This window comes from Desmodus rotundus, chromosome X (assembly GCF_022682495.2).
Source record: "Desmodus rotundus isolate HL8 chromosome X, HLdesRot8A.1, whole genome shotgun sequence".
Classification (NCBI taxonomy): domain Eukaryota; kingdom Metazoa; phylum Chordata; class Mammalia; order Chiroptera; family Phyllostomidae; genus Desmodus; species Desmodus rotundus.
The window spans coordinates 98,167,696-98,181,355 of NC_071400.1; the positions used below are offsets into that span (position 1 = coordinate 98,167,696).

General features: G+C 55.4%; 1 protein-coding gene across 4 annotated transcripts in view; it reads right to left on the reverse strand.

The window, feature by feature from the left end:
• Positions 1 to 13,660, reverse strand: part of SHROOM2 (shroom family member 2) — a 96,570-nt gene that overhangs the window by 59,504 nt on the left and 23,406 nt on the right. The window lies entirely within an intron of this gene.

Genomic DNA, 13,660 nt, shown 5'->3' on the forward strand with positions numbered 1-13,660 from the left:
CATCCGAAGATAAGGAAAGGTACATTTTAACAGGCTCCCTTAAAGAGGCAAAGAGGCCCTGGATCATCTCGGGACCGTCCATGGCTTTGCTGCACATGAGAGACGGTGAAATGATTTGTGCTATTTACCTGGGATCAAAGCGTCCAGGAGGGTCTGGCAGTCAGCGGAGGCCCAGATCAGCCCCTACCAAGGAGCCCCAGGAAATGCCTTCCCACAGAGGCTTTCCTTAAAAGGTGTGGAGTGTTTTTACAAGTACTTGGGTGTTTTGTTTTGTTTTTTAAGACTGTCTCTTCTATTCCTTCTTCCGGGTGTAAGGTTTCAAGTGTGATTCTCCACGTCAAAACCTGCTCATGTTTTTTAATGCCTACAATGTGAGCACTTTAAAAAAAATTTGTTTAAATTATTTATTGACTTGAGAGAGAGAGAAACATATTGACTTGAGAGAGAGAGAAACATCGATTTGTTGTTCCCGTTATTTATGCATTCATCGGTTGATTCTTGTCTGTGCCCTGACCGGGGATTGAACCTGCAAACTTGGCGTATCGGGACAACGGTCTAACCCACTGAGTGACCCAGTCAGGGCCACAAAACTTTTTAAAGCTAAGAGAGAGCTTGACAAAAGTCAGGGCTGAACTGATGATAAAGACGTCGAGAGGCCCAGCAAAGGTCCATGGTTTGCTCCTCGTCTGTGTCTGTATCTCTGGGGAAAGCGGGAAATCTATGCTGTTTCTTCAGTCCCTGGCACCCCACCGGTGAGATCTGGTCCATGGGTGGTGTGGTCCTCATATCTGCCTCCCCCTGCGCTCACCCTACTCCCAGACCCGGCACCACCAGCTTCTACTTACAGAGCCCTGGTCTCTCCTCCCCGGGGCAGGACTGTGAGCCTCCAAGGCGGGCAGGGCGCACTCCCCCACCTGCTGGGACCCAGAAGGCACGGAGCCAGCAGGAGGGGTGAGGCTGCAGGGCCAGCTGTGGGTTCTTCGGGAAGCCCAGGCTTGGGACCACCTGGTCCCATCTGGAACAGTCAGGTGGCCGTGCCGGCAGCTCCTTGTGCTGCTGGTCTTGGTAGCCTTTTCTTGTGGCAAAAGGAAAGGTGTTTTAGGGCTTCTAGTAGCCCAAAGCCAGCATTTACTGTGCCACAGTGCTGGAGGCTGCAAGCCTGAGATGAAGCCGTGCTCCCTCTGAAGGCTCAAGCAGGGGGCCCGTCCTTGCCATCCCAGCTTCTGGTGGCTCCAGGTGCTCCTCAGTGTAAGGATGCATGTAGTCCGTGCTTCTGTCCTTACATGCTGCTCTCCCTCCCTGTGTGACTCTGTCCGAAGAATGTCCCTCATCTTTGGGGCAGGGCTCAACCTCATGCAGTGGGCCTCACCTTAACGTGGTCTCACCTGCAAAGACCCTCTCTCTTTCCAAATAAGGTCACATCCACGGGTTCGAGAAGTTAGGAAGTGCACCTATCTTTTTAGCGGACACAATTTTGCCCGTACAAGAGGGTAATAAATGCTTTTCCTGAGATATAATCCATGTGCAGAAAATTTGTCACATGCCCGTGGCCAGGCAAGTCAGTGGGTTAGACTGTCGTCCCAATACACCAAGGTTGCAGGTTCGATTCCCAGTCAGGGCACATACAAGAATCTACCAATGAATGCATCAAGAAGTGGAACAACCCATGGATGTCTGTCTGTCTCTCTCCCCTTTCCCATCTCTCTTTAAAAATGAATTAAAAAAAAAAAACTTTTGCAACTGCAATTCCACAATCACCATTCTTCTCGCAGGTCTAATTCAAGAGTCTGAAACTGGCCCTGGCCAGTGTGGCTCAGTGGATTGAGGCGCAGGCCTGCTAACAAAGGGGTCGCAGGTTCAATTCCCGGTCAGGGCACATGCCTGGGTTGCAGGCTGGGTTCCCAGTGGGGGGTACATGAGAGGCAACCACACATTGATGTTTCTCTCCCTCTCTCCCGCTCTCTACAAATAAACAAAATCTTTAAATAAAATAAAATAAATAGTAAAAAGAGCCTTAAACTGAGTGCACGCAGATTGCGCACTAGTAAGTGTGATGTGAGCCCCAGGGGAGACTGGACGCACTAGCAAGCTTGTGGCAGACGCAGCCCGAGTAGAAATTAGGTGGTGGCCCAAGAACCAAGCCTCAGAGGCCGTGAGAACCCCGCCCGCAGGAGACAGACCTCAGCTGGACAATGCCTGTGGGCAGTCTGGGCAGCGGCAGGGGGCGCTTTAGGTACCTGCAACGGGGCCAAGGCAGGGAGGAGGTGGGAGGATTCTTCTTAAAAGCAGAGCATGGAAAAAAAAAGTCTAGTTAATTCACAGTGCCAATTAATCAAAGCGTCCACTGAATGTGCTGCCGGGAGGTAGTCTCGGGTTTTGGGGGACTATCGTGTAGCCTCTTCTCGGGCACTAACCGCCTGCAAAGGACTTGAGGGACTCCGGTACTCAGGCAGCTGGCGGTCACGCCCCACAGTGCCACACACCTCCGTCCACCTCCCGAGAGTCTGCCTCTCACAGGCAGGCCCTCTGCTGGACCCCGGCCCTCTACGGGCCCAGGAGGAGGCAAGGAGAGGCCTCTTCCCCACAACTGCGACCACCAGTTAATTCAAAACTAGACTCCGACACGAGAAAACAGACTCCAGCCACCTGGGGCACCTCCGCGACTTCGAGTTCAAGTCCAGCCTGAACGGTCGGTAAGGCATAGCTGGACCTCAGGAAAAGGTTTTGAACTTTGTCTCTTTGTAAAAGCAGAAGCTGAAGAATAACACCGTGTAACCAGAAAGGGGAGGCAGCAGTATCTGGACGAGCACAGGACACAGGACTCGCGGGCGTGTGTCCACTTCTCCACGTGCCCCCGGAACAGCGCTTACCGTCTGCACACGGGAACTCCCACGGGGTCGGGCAGGAGCGCAGGAGCGTGAGTTAGAAGCACCCCCAGTGGCTTCTCTCTGAGCGCGAGCCGGGCGGACTGGACCCAGGGAGCACAGGGCTCTGGGCCCCGGGCCATTCCAGGCTCCAAAGGCAAAGGGGGTTTATCATAGTAAGGCAGGTAATCAGGGGGACCCCGCAGAACTATGAACCGTCCCAGGAGGTGCCAGGGAGAGGAGGGGAACAAACAGGGACATCAGCGACGTCCAGGGCAGAAACCGGCCCCAGTCTCAGCTCGCTGCCCACACCCCCACACAGCCGCCGCCGTCCGGAGCTCTCAGAAACAAAACACCAGCCCCAGATTCTTCCACGGCACAGTAGTATGGACGACCACTTAGCACACATCCTGGACAGGGCTCCATACACCCAAAATTTGCGGGTTCAATCCCTGGTCAGGGCACGTACCTAGCTTGCAGGCTTGCTCGGGATTAAAAAAAAAGTGGGAAGTTCTGTGCGTTGGGACCCTAGGTTGCATCTCTCAGAAACACCCCGCCACCCTCACACAGCCTGCCCGCACGCCGCCCAGCACAGGACATGACAGCCAGAAGCCACAGGCTCCCACGCCGCCCAGCGCCACGGAAACAGTCACCACGTGCCTGGGAATCAATGAAGGGTCTGGCAGGCAGAGGCCTACCACGGGGCAGCCAGGCACGGGCGCAGACACCAAGTCCGTGTTCAAGACGGCTCTTCTCTGGGGACGGGTGACAAGGGACCGCAAGAAGGCCAAAGACATGAAAGCTTTTCAGAAATGCCCTCTAAAAAAAAAAAATGAAGAAAAACTGCTCAAGTTTAGCAAAGAAAATACATAAACGATGACAGCTATCAGCCATGATATGATCCTCAGAAACATCACATTGAGTGAAAAAACGTCCATGCAAGAAGTCTATTTACTCCACATCTACAAAGGTCAAACAGACGCAAAGGTGTGACAATTCAGGGGAGCTGTTATTGACGTCTTTTCGGAGACGCTGGGGAGCCCCGTGGGGCCAGGTAGCAATGTTCCACATTTTTTTAAAAATTATTTATTTATTTATTCTTAGAGAGGGGAAGGGAGGGAGAAAGAAAGGGAGACAAACATCAAAGTGTGGTTGCCTCTTGAGCGCCTCCTAGTGGGGACTTGGCCCACAACCCAGGCATGTGCCCTGACTGGGAATCAAACCAGCGACCCTTTAGTTTGCAGGCTGGCGCTCAATCCACTGAGCCACACCAGCCAGGGCATGATGTTCCACTTCTTGACCCGGGGAGCAGATTACGGCGCTACGTTCATTCCACAAAAAGGCCTCCAGCTGTTCAACTCATTCTTGGGTCACTTCCCTGAACGCAAGTTACACTTGAGCACAGAAATATATTAAAAACGGAGGCGAGGCTTAAGTTTCACTGGCGGGAGCACTTCCCCAAGGGTAATAAACACATCCTCACTGTCCTTTACCAAGTGCACATCCCTATGTCAGCCGCTCCTTTCTGAGACACCAGCCACTCAATACGACGTACAGAAAACCCCTACAGAGTTAAACTGAGCTTCAAGGACTTTCCAACAATAAGCCCGATTCCTAGAAAGTTCTCAGATGTCCTGGTTGAATAGAAAAACGAGGCCCCGCCCAAGAACACGGCCTGTAAAGGTCTGGGAGCCCCCAGGTCAGCCTGTCCTCGGCCAAGGGGTCTGCTGAGGTTCACCCTTCCCCTGGACTTAAGAAGGAACCTACGCTCTAAAGCTCTAAAAAGTACCTTCGCTCCTTCAGTGCCCCCAGACAATAGTTCCTGAAACGCTGGAATGTGTGTGCATGATAAGGACTGATAACACGACCCAAGGCAGGAGGAGTCGGAAAACCTGGACTGGCCCCGGAAGGGAGTGTGTAAGCTTTACCTGTTTCCCACTCGGCACCTGGGTCCCCTACTGCAGGATGGGGACCCCTGCCCTTCCTGAGACTGCCCCTGGTAAGAAAACCAGGGGTCCGTAAGCCCCCACTGCAAACATCCCACCAGGCCACAGAAGCGGGAAGTGTTACCTCCCTTAACGGGGTCCGTGCAAACTGACATGGGCCCTCCTGTCCCCAGGGGCCCACCCTGGTCCCTTCACCCCTGCCCGATCCCCACAGAGGCACCCACCAGAGCTCCCGGCTCACCGCTCAGCTGGGACAAAAACACATGAGAGTTCCAAAACCACCATCTGGCAAGACACAGGGGTCCCCACCATACCAGCAAGGCCCACCAGGGTGGGGGGGACACAGCCCAGGGAACGCGGGGGCTCGGTGACCCCATCGGGAGGCAGAAGCAGCATCCCCGTGGCTCCACACATCCCCAGAAATAAACACCAGGCTGCACAGCCTGACCCAACAAAGGTCCACGGGCCGTGGGAGGAAGAAGGCATGGCCACTGGGGATGAGCAGACAAAACTCAAGGGAAAGTGGATTTCCGGGGTGGCGTTCAAGAATGGGTGAGGTGCAGGGCGCTGTAGGGGAGGTAACACATGGAAGAAAATGGGGTGGCAGAGAGCACCGGGGGTACTGCAACTGAGGAGCTCACAGGGATACTTAGGAGGTCCATAGGCCTGAGGAAGGGCAACACAGCCAGCCCACACGGGCTGGGGGGGGAGCGGGAAAGTGGCCCCCTTTGCCCATGGTTACGTTTAATGGCCCGTGGAGCAGAGGCCATTCCCAATATAGGGAACCTGCGTGCATGAACAGGACTGGGCCCACGGACATGCTCACATCCCCTGCTGGAGTGAGAAGGGGCAGGGCAGTCAGGAGGCCGCCGAGTCCTCTGGAAGATGGGCAAGGTGGCAGAGGCCACGGACAAGATGGGACGGCCCTGAGAGCCTGCCACCAGTACCTGGGCAGGGCAGGGGTTGGGGGAGGTTGGGGGGGACAAACTGGGAGGGGCAGACAAAGGCAGAAAACACAGTGGGGAACCAGCGAGTACTGATGGCCCGGTGCGGTCCAGCCCCTGGACTCTCAGCCGTTTGACTCTAGAAGCTTCCATGTCTCCCAGCCACCTCTGGTCTAGGGTGAAGAGGCACGCAGCCACTGTGTGGCCTGGCAGTGGAAACTCCCTCCGGAGCACCCAGCCAGGCAGATGCTTCAAAGGAAAAGAAAGGAGGATGTTGCAGAGAAAGCTCTCCATGTCCCACATGGACGTCCACAAATCCCTTTAACCAACAACGCGTCCATCATTAACAGCGCAGCAGGTTAGGAGGGAAATGGTCCGCATCCCCTCAGTTTACAGGAACTGAGAGAAACGAAGGGCGGGAAGTCATCGACCAGAGAAATGTGCCACACGGAGCGCCTGTGCGTGGCGTTGCCAGATGACAGACGCACTCCACGCAGCATCGGGCTCCTCCAACCCAAAAGCTCCAGCTCCATGGCCGCGTACAGGCAACACCCGTACCCGTTCCGCGCAGGGCTCATTCTGAGCTACGGCTGCATGGTGCCCAGCATCACCCACCTCAACCCTTTCTGCCCCGCGCTGAGCTGCATGACCTTGGGTGAGAAAGAGGCTACACGAGCCCTCTGGGTGAGGGACGATTCTGTGACCACCTGTGTGTGGCACACAGCAGAGCAAAAACGATAAACAGGTCTCGCTCTTCTACCTCGCCCACTGCTTTCTCCCCCGGCATCTCCTCGTTCGCTTCTTAAGAATGCAAGGTGGCCCAGGGTTTTACCAGCTATGACGTGAGACAAACAGAGAAGGGGTTGGTAAACATACCGAACGGTGTGTACAATAATTTATACATTTTGTGCATTACAAGCACCTCTGCATATATACTATTTTACCATATTCAGTGCCATGAAGGACCTGAAGAAATTTTTTAAATTTTTTCATGATTTTGGAGAGAGGAAGGAAAAGAGAGAGAGACAGACACATTGATTCATTGTTCCCCATATTGAGACATTCATTGGTGGATTCCTGTAGGAGCTCTGACCAGGGATCGAACCTGCAACCTTGGCTCATCAGCAGGACGACACTTTAACCAACAGAGCTGCCCGGCCAGGGCTGGACCCGAAAAATTGTTAAAAGAGAAACAAATCTTTCAGTCTTCAAGAAACACACTGCTTGGAGAAGCCAGGTATTTTGCAAAGCAAGTTTGTGTAGAACAGTAATGTGCTTTCTTAAGACGTCTTCAGTACGGGACATTTTTAAATTGCATAAAAACACAAAGACGTGGAAGGGAACACTCACCCACGTCCCGCCTTTCCCTCAGTGTTGCATACGCAACGTTAAATTGTAAGCACGGTTGGTCGTGTAAACTCCTCATAAACAGCAGCTGCAGTGGCCGCGGAACAGTCCACGGTCTGAACCAGTGCACAGAATTCTCAATCTGCTTTCACTTAGCAACCATGGAAATTCAGGCGGACAATTCTCACCCTGAGGTGAAAGCGTTGGCTTGCTAAGCATACCCTTCTCCAGAATTTCAGATACGGATCAAGGGCGTAGCCTCCCCGGGGGTACTTTTCCCAGACCTGGTGGTGGTTCCTGAGCTCTTAGGTCCCGAGGCGGCGAGGGGTTTCCGCTGCAGTTTGCAAAGACTCACTCTCCCCAGCTTGCTGGCTTGCCGGAGGATTAGGGGGACAGGGAAACTCAAACCTCTGGAGAAGCCAGACTGCAGACAGGGTTTCCTCTCTGGCCAGATTCTGGATGAAGGCAGGTGACAAGAGAAGGTGACCAACCCCTAACCATACACTGCACTCAAACCAGAGGTGCCTGGCAGCAAGCCTGCCCCCCAGCCCCACCGACTACAAGCCACCTGGTCGCTATAGAAACCCAACCCCAGCTGGCCCCCTGCAGGGTACACAGTGGCTGCCGGGAGAGTACAGCGCACCCACCAGGAAGTGGCAGAAATAATTAATATTGGGGGGTCACCTGACACTCCCCAGGGACGGCGCTCTCAACACAGAGAGCCCCCTGCTGAAATTTCAGTCCAGAAAGTGACTCCATGCTTGCAGGCCTGCGGGTTTCCGATGTCCCCCCCCCCCCCCCAGGGAAGCGGGACCGCGGCCCCTTGGCGGTGGCACCAGACAATGTGCGCCCGGCCCTCCCTGCCCGCCACAGGCAAGTGGCTTCCAAACTCAATCGAGGCCTGAGGAAGGGGTCTTAACAAGCCTCCCGTTCGAGGGCTTTTTCTTCCTCTTGGCTTAACTCTGAAAGACTTAGATTTGGACCTGGTGTAAATTTTTCACAAGAAACAAAGGATGTACTGTGAGGAGCTGCTCCCTAGTCCACCTAGTTCCGTGCAAATCACTGTGACCTCTCCCTCCTTAGCAGACCGGGCATTTGAATCCCCAAGCTCCGCGACACATAATGAAATGCTCCAGCAACCCCAGCCCCGGCCAGCTCCATACTTATTGCCTGGCCGTAGTGCTCCTGCCCCCGCTAAGGAAGTGGCCGAGGCCACCGATTCAGCTCCTCCACTGACCCACCACAACCCCCCTCACCCAGTGGCCTGGCCCAGGTTGGGGGCACAGCCATCACGCCCCATCCTAGGCTGGGAGGGCTCGCAGAGCCCCACGGAAGGCACCCCACCAGGCCACAGGAGACTTGGGGGCCCTGCCACACTGTGACCCCACGAAGGAGGGGCTGGCGCCCAAGAGGCACGGGGTGGGGCACGCATCTGGCTCCGTCCTGCCAGCTCCAGCCCACAAAGAACATAGGGCCACGCAGAGGAGGAGCCCTGTGCAGGGCGCGACCCACGGTCACGCACCCCCGGCAGCCGCCTCTGTCAAAACGGCCTTTTCTTCATTCGTACCACATTCTGCACTGGCGGGAGGGCCAGACAGGGCATGTGCACCCCCCGCCCCACCCTGCATTTTATGTGAAGGAAACCTAAGCAGAGAACAGGCCTCCCCTTCAGAGGCAAAGGCCCTCCCGCTCGGCTGTCAGTTTGATGAAGCCGGGGATTTTTCTCCACGCTGCAAGAATTTAGTTACTTCCTGAGGTCAGGCCGACAGCCGACATGAAACACATTTTTCAAATATTTGCTTTATTAGGTTTTTCTAGCAATCCTCTGATAGCTTTAAAAAAAAGAAAAAAAGAAAAAACCCACCATGCCTGCTTACAAGGGGGAATTGATAAAGACCGGAGCAACCTGCCTCCCCCAGGCCCCAGAGCCCGGCCACCTCCCGGAGTGCCTGCAGAAGGTGGGACCCGCCTCCACGGCTGTTCAGCGTGGCGCCAGAACTGCACACTCAGAGTGGGTTTTGATGTCGGCCCTGGCCGCGTAGCTGAGTTGGTTAGAGCATCATCCCAATACGCCAAGGTTGTGGGTTCAATCCCCGGTCAGGGCACATACAAGAAGCAACCAGTGCAACGACAAATCAATGTTTTTCTCTCTCACATCATTTTTTTTTAAAAAAAAGAATTTTATGTCCTTATTCAAAGGACAACAATCCACGGATTAGGGAGGACAGTCCCTCACCCCAAACTTAGTGAACATCCCGTACCTGCCTCAAACTGTGATGGAAAAGGGAGGGGCCGGATGACAGGGAGGGAGAAAGAAACAGACACCGGCCAGCCGGGGCGTAGACCAGGCCGGCGACACAGGGACAAAGGGGCAGCTGGCACGGGAGAGCAGGTGTCCCACAGGTGCCCAGGTGAGGCTCCCAGGTGTTCTTACCTATTTCGAGCTCCCATGGGTCGGGCACCATCTAAACATCAGGCAATGCGGGACGCATCCCTCAGATAACAGAATGAACGCTGCAAGGTAGGGTTTCCCGCCCCCTTGTACAGGTGAGCAAAGGGAGGCTGACAGTGGTCACATATTTCACCTGAGCTCCCTGTCAAGAAAAAGTGGAATAGAGGGACTGGGGCCCAGGAGTGGGAGGAGGAAAAGCAGAGGGAGGGGGAGGGGAAGGAAGGCGGGGGGTGGGGAGACAGGGACAGGAAGAAGGGCACAGACAGATACACTCATTCCCAGGGATTAGTCAGCACAGACAGACACCTCCGTCCCGGGCACGTTCCTCTCCCCCCACCACCGTTCTTCCGTGGTCCGCTGGTCCTCAAGCCTCCCCCAGCCTAAGGGATGTGTTTTACAGGAGGTCACCTGTCGAGAAGGAAAGAGTCAAATTTCCTGACTCCCAATTTTGAAATGGAAACAGTAGGCTACCGTATTTACAGTCAACCTGGGTACGGTGTTTTTCCCAAATCCGTGGGCTGTTTCCAAGGTTAACAGGGTGAAGGCTACTTTCCCTGGCGGCCAAGCTGTCTGTAAGCCTTTGGGCGCTGGGACCAAGGAGGATGAACGGAGATGACCTTGACTGGCCCCGCAGGACCACCTGGCAGGGCCCCTCCTAACGCCACCTCCCTCGGAGTCTGCTGGTGAAACTCGAGAACCTATCTCAGGGCAGCTGCCTGCGCGCTCCATGCCAGCAGCCAGGCCAGACGGTGCCCCTAGCAACCCCCCCTTCCTCCCCAGCTGGTGCAGGTCTGCGGCAGGAAAGCCAGGCCCAGGAGCGGCACACCTGCCACGTGTCTGCGTGGAGCCTGGTTCCGTGTGGAAACCTGCACCACTCTCAGTGCTCCGGCCGGCCCGTCTGGGGCTCCCTGTTCCTCCCGCACATCCTTGTCCTAGCCTCTCCCGGAGCGGCTCCAGGGGTTTCAGGGAACCGCCCACAACACCTGCGAATTTGCAGGTAGTCACAGGGAAGGCAGGGTAGGAAGCCTCCCACCACAACACAGAAAACAGGCTCCTTTGGGCCGCTGTGATTCCACCCTGTCCGCTTTCCTCTCCTTTGACTGCTTGCCCGTCCGCGTCACCTGGTCCTGTGCTCCCACCTGCACCTTCTCCCTCACCTCCTCCCAGTCTGTGCCCATTGCCTGGTCCTCTCCACCCACCTGCACCTGCCCCCTGACCTCCTTTCTCCCTTGCCCACTCCACTGTCCCTGGGGATTCCTCTATCCAGCAGCACCCTTCCCACCAAACTTGACCTGCAGCCCTTGACCTTGCTCCCCGACACCTCTTGAGAGAGGGCATTTCCAGCCACGCCCTGAACGCCTTCACTTCCAGAGGAAAAGGCAGATTTCACAGCAGCAGAGGCCGCAGCGTGGAATGACTGCGAAGCGCTGAACCACACCTGAGTCTATAAACACAGCGGCGCTAAGCAGAGATGGAACCGAGAGCCAGCGGTGCCCGATGGGCACTGAGAACCCAGACAGGTGACCGCACAGGAAGGGAAGGTCCCCGAGGGGCTGGCTGTGCCGAGAGAGCAGAGACACACATCAGCTCCCAGGAACGAGAGGACAAACCCGCGGGGGGGATGGAGCAAGACGTGTCGGAACAGAGGGGACAGCTGTCCCTTTTAGTTAGGTGACAACACTCCCGGGGACACGGTGGGGAGCAACACAGACAGGAGAGAAGCTGCAGTCCAGGCAGGAGGCGGGTACACGGGGACAGGGGCTAACTACCATCACCTGACTCATTTTGAAAATGTCAAAATTTCATTCCGTACCTAGGAACAATTTTCTGCTCCACGAGAAATGTGAAAATCAGATGTTTTCAGTGCTAAAAAGAAACACACCACTGAATTATATATTTAGAAATGGTTCAAGTACTTCATTTTATTTTCCACATCTTCTGCTGTAATAAAAAGTCCCTGTTTCTTAAAACCTAAAAAAAAAAAGCACTACGAAGCCATGAGAGGATGCGGAGGGACCTTAATGCACATTTGTAAGTGAGAAAAGCCAGCCAGAGCAGGCTGCACGCTGTGCGATTCCAGTTCTGGAAAAGGCAAATCTACGCCAGCAGTACAAAGATCAGCGGCTGCCAGGGGCGGGAAGAAGGCAGGGGTGAGCAGGGGACCACAGAGGGTACCGCGCAGGGAAGCCCCTGTGTGAGGCTGCAATGGTGGGCACACTTGCGCACGCCCATCGGCTGCACGGCACGCGGACCGAACCCCAAGTACACTGCGGACTCTGACAGACTGTCAGTATCGATGCCGGTCCCTCCTGAGAAGGAAATGTCCCCCGCTCTGAGCAACAATGCTGATGATGGGGGAGGCCGGAGCTGGGCGGGGAAACCTTTGCACCTCCCTCTCAATTTCACTGTGTATCTAAAACTCCCGTAAAAAAACAAAGGAAAGTCTTAAAACAAGGTCGCCCCGATAACTTCATCTGTCCAGCCCACACACTTGCAGCTGGCAAAAACACTCCACAACGGAGAGACAGCAAAGTAAGAAGCCTGCAATGAATTTACGTGCATCTCCGAAAGCCGGCGCTAGGATGACTAATTTTTATGACTCTCCAGAACTACTTAATTTTGTACCATTCACATAAACCTTTTTTAAAGGACCCAGCCCGAACAGACCGTCTTTCAGGCATCCTTGGGGTCAGTTGGACGTTATTCTGCTGTAAGCCGGCTACGTGACCTTGGGGCACATCCTTTATTTATGCCCTTGGACTGTTTTCTCCATCACATGGCAGTGTCCCCAGGTGTGTGGATGACACATGAAGAAAAAGACGGGGTGACCTCCCAGGCAGGGAAAAGGAATGGAAGCTAAAATGGCTCGAAGGTTTGTACAAACAAAGGCAAGATGGAGGAAGAGGAGGAGGAGCAGGGAGGAGGAGGGGCAGGCAGGAGGGTGGGCGGGGCACCCAATGTCATTGGTGACCAGCATCAGATACTTTATTTATCTGTTTTTAGAGGGAGGGGAAGGGAGAGAAACATCCATGTGTGGTTGCCTCTCGTGCGCCCCCTACTGGGGACCTGGCCTGCAGCCCAGGCACGTGTCCTGACTGGGAATCGAACCAGCGACCCTTTCCTTTGCAGCCCCACGCTCAATCCACTCAACCACACCAACCATGGCAGGTGTTTTATAAAGCACTCATGAGCAACCCTTGCTTCATCTCGTCCTGTGTCCACTGAGCTGTCCGTCCGCACTTTAAGAGCTGGGCACATGGACGGCTCATATCACTGTGCTGTGTGTATGGGGCAGTGTGGAGCGAGAGATGGGGCCAGCACACGGGTCCTGCACTCGGCCCTGCTGACACGAGGGGTGGTCAGCCGCATCCCTGGCCTCCGCCCACATCCTCACACCCCCACTTGCTGCAACCAAACACGTCTCCGGCCAGTGCCAAACGCCTGACGCTTGCCGCACAGCCGGGAACCTGAGAGGCTGGGCGGGAGTGAAGGACCATGCTCAGAGCTGAGAAGTAACGCCTGCAGGAAGGAGACAGCAGATCCAAGTGAGTGGGGTGGGGGTGGAAGAGACACGGGCGCGCCCTCTCCCGCCAGGCCTGACGCATCTTGGAGACCTCCCAGCTGGGCGAGTCCACGCATCCCCTTCTCCACCGAGGGTGTGGATTTGCGCTTTGGTTTCTTGCAACCAAAACAGCTTCTGAGTCTCTGACGTCGTCGGCTCAGATAGTCAGGCACACGGAGGAGCAGGCTGTGGGTGTCTTCTCTGTGCGCACTCCCCAGGGCTCCACGGGTCCCTGACTCAGTGCTCCGAGCTTCCTAAGTGCTTTCGCTGTCTAGGCGTCCAACAGTGAGGCCCGAGGAGGCTGAGATTCACAACAGATTCGGGGAGCAACCACCGCCTGCCAATCCAACACCACCCACTGCTTTGAACCATTCGCAGGCCTCTCCTGGGAGGGGAATTCCACAAGTACTGAGACAGCGCGGAACAGAACGCCCAGACGAAAACCAGACAGAAAGCAGGCAGCCGTGCGGGCCTTCCAGCACGGGGCAGTGGGGACCAGCAGTGCCAGAGGCCCACAGGTCCACCTGTCACAGCAAGGCTAAGGG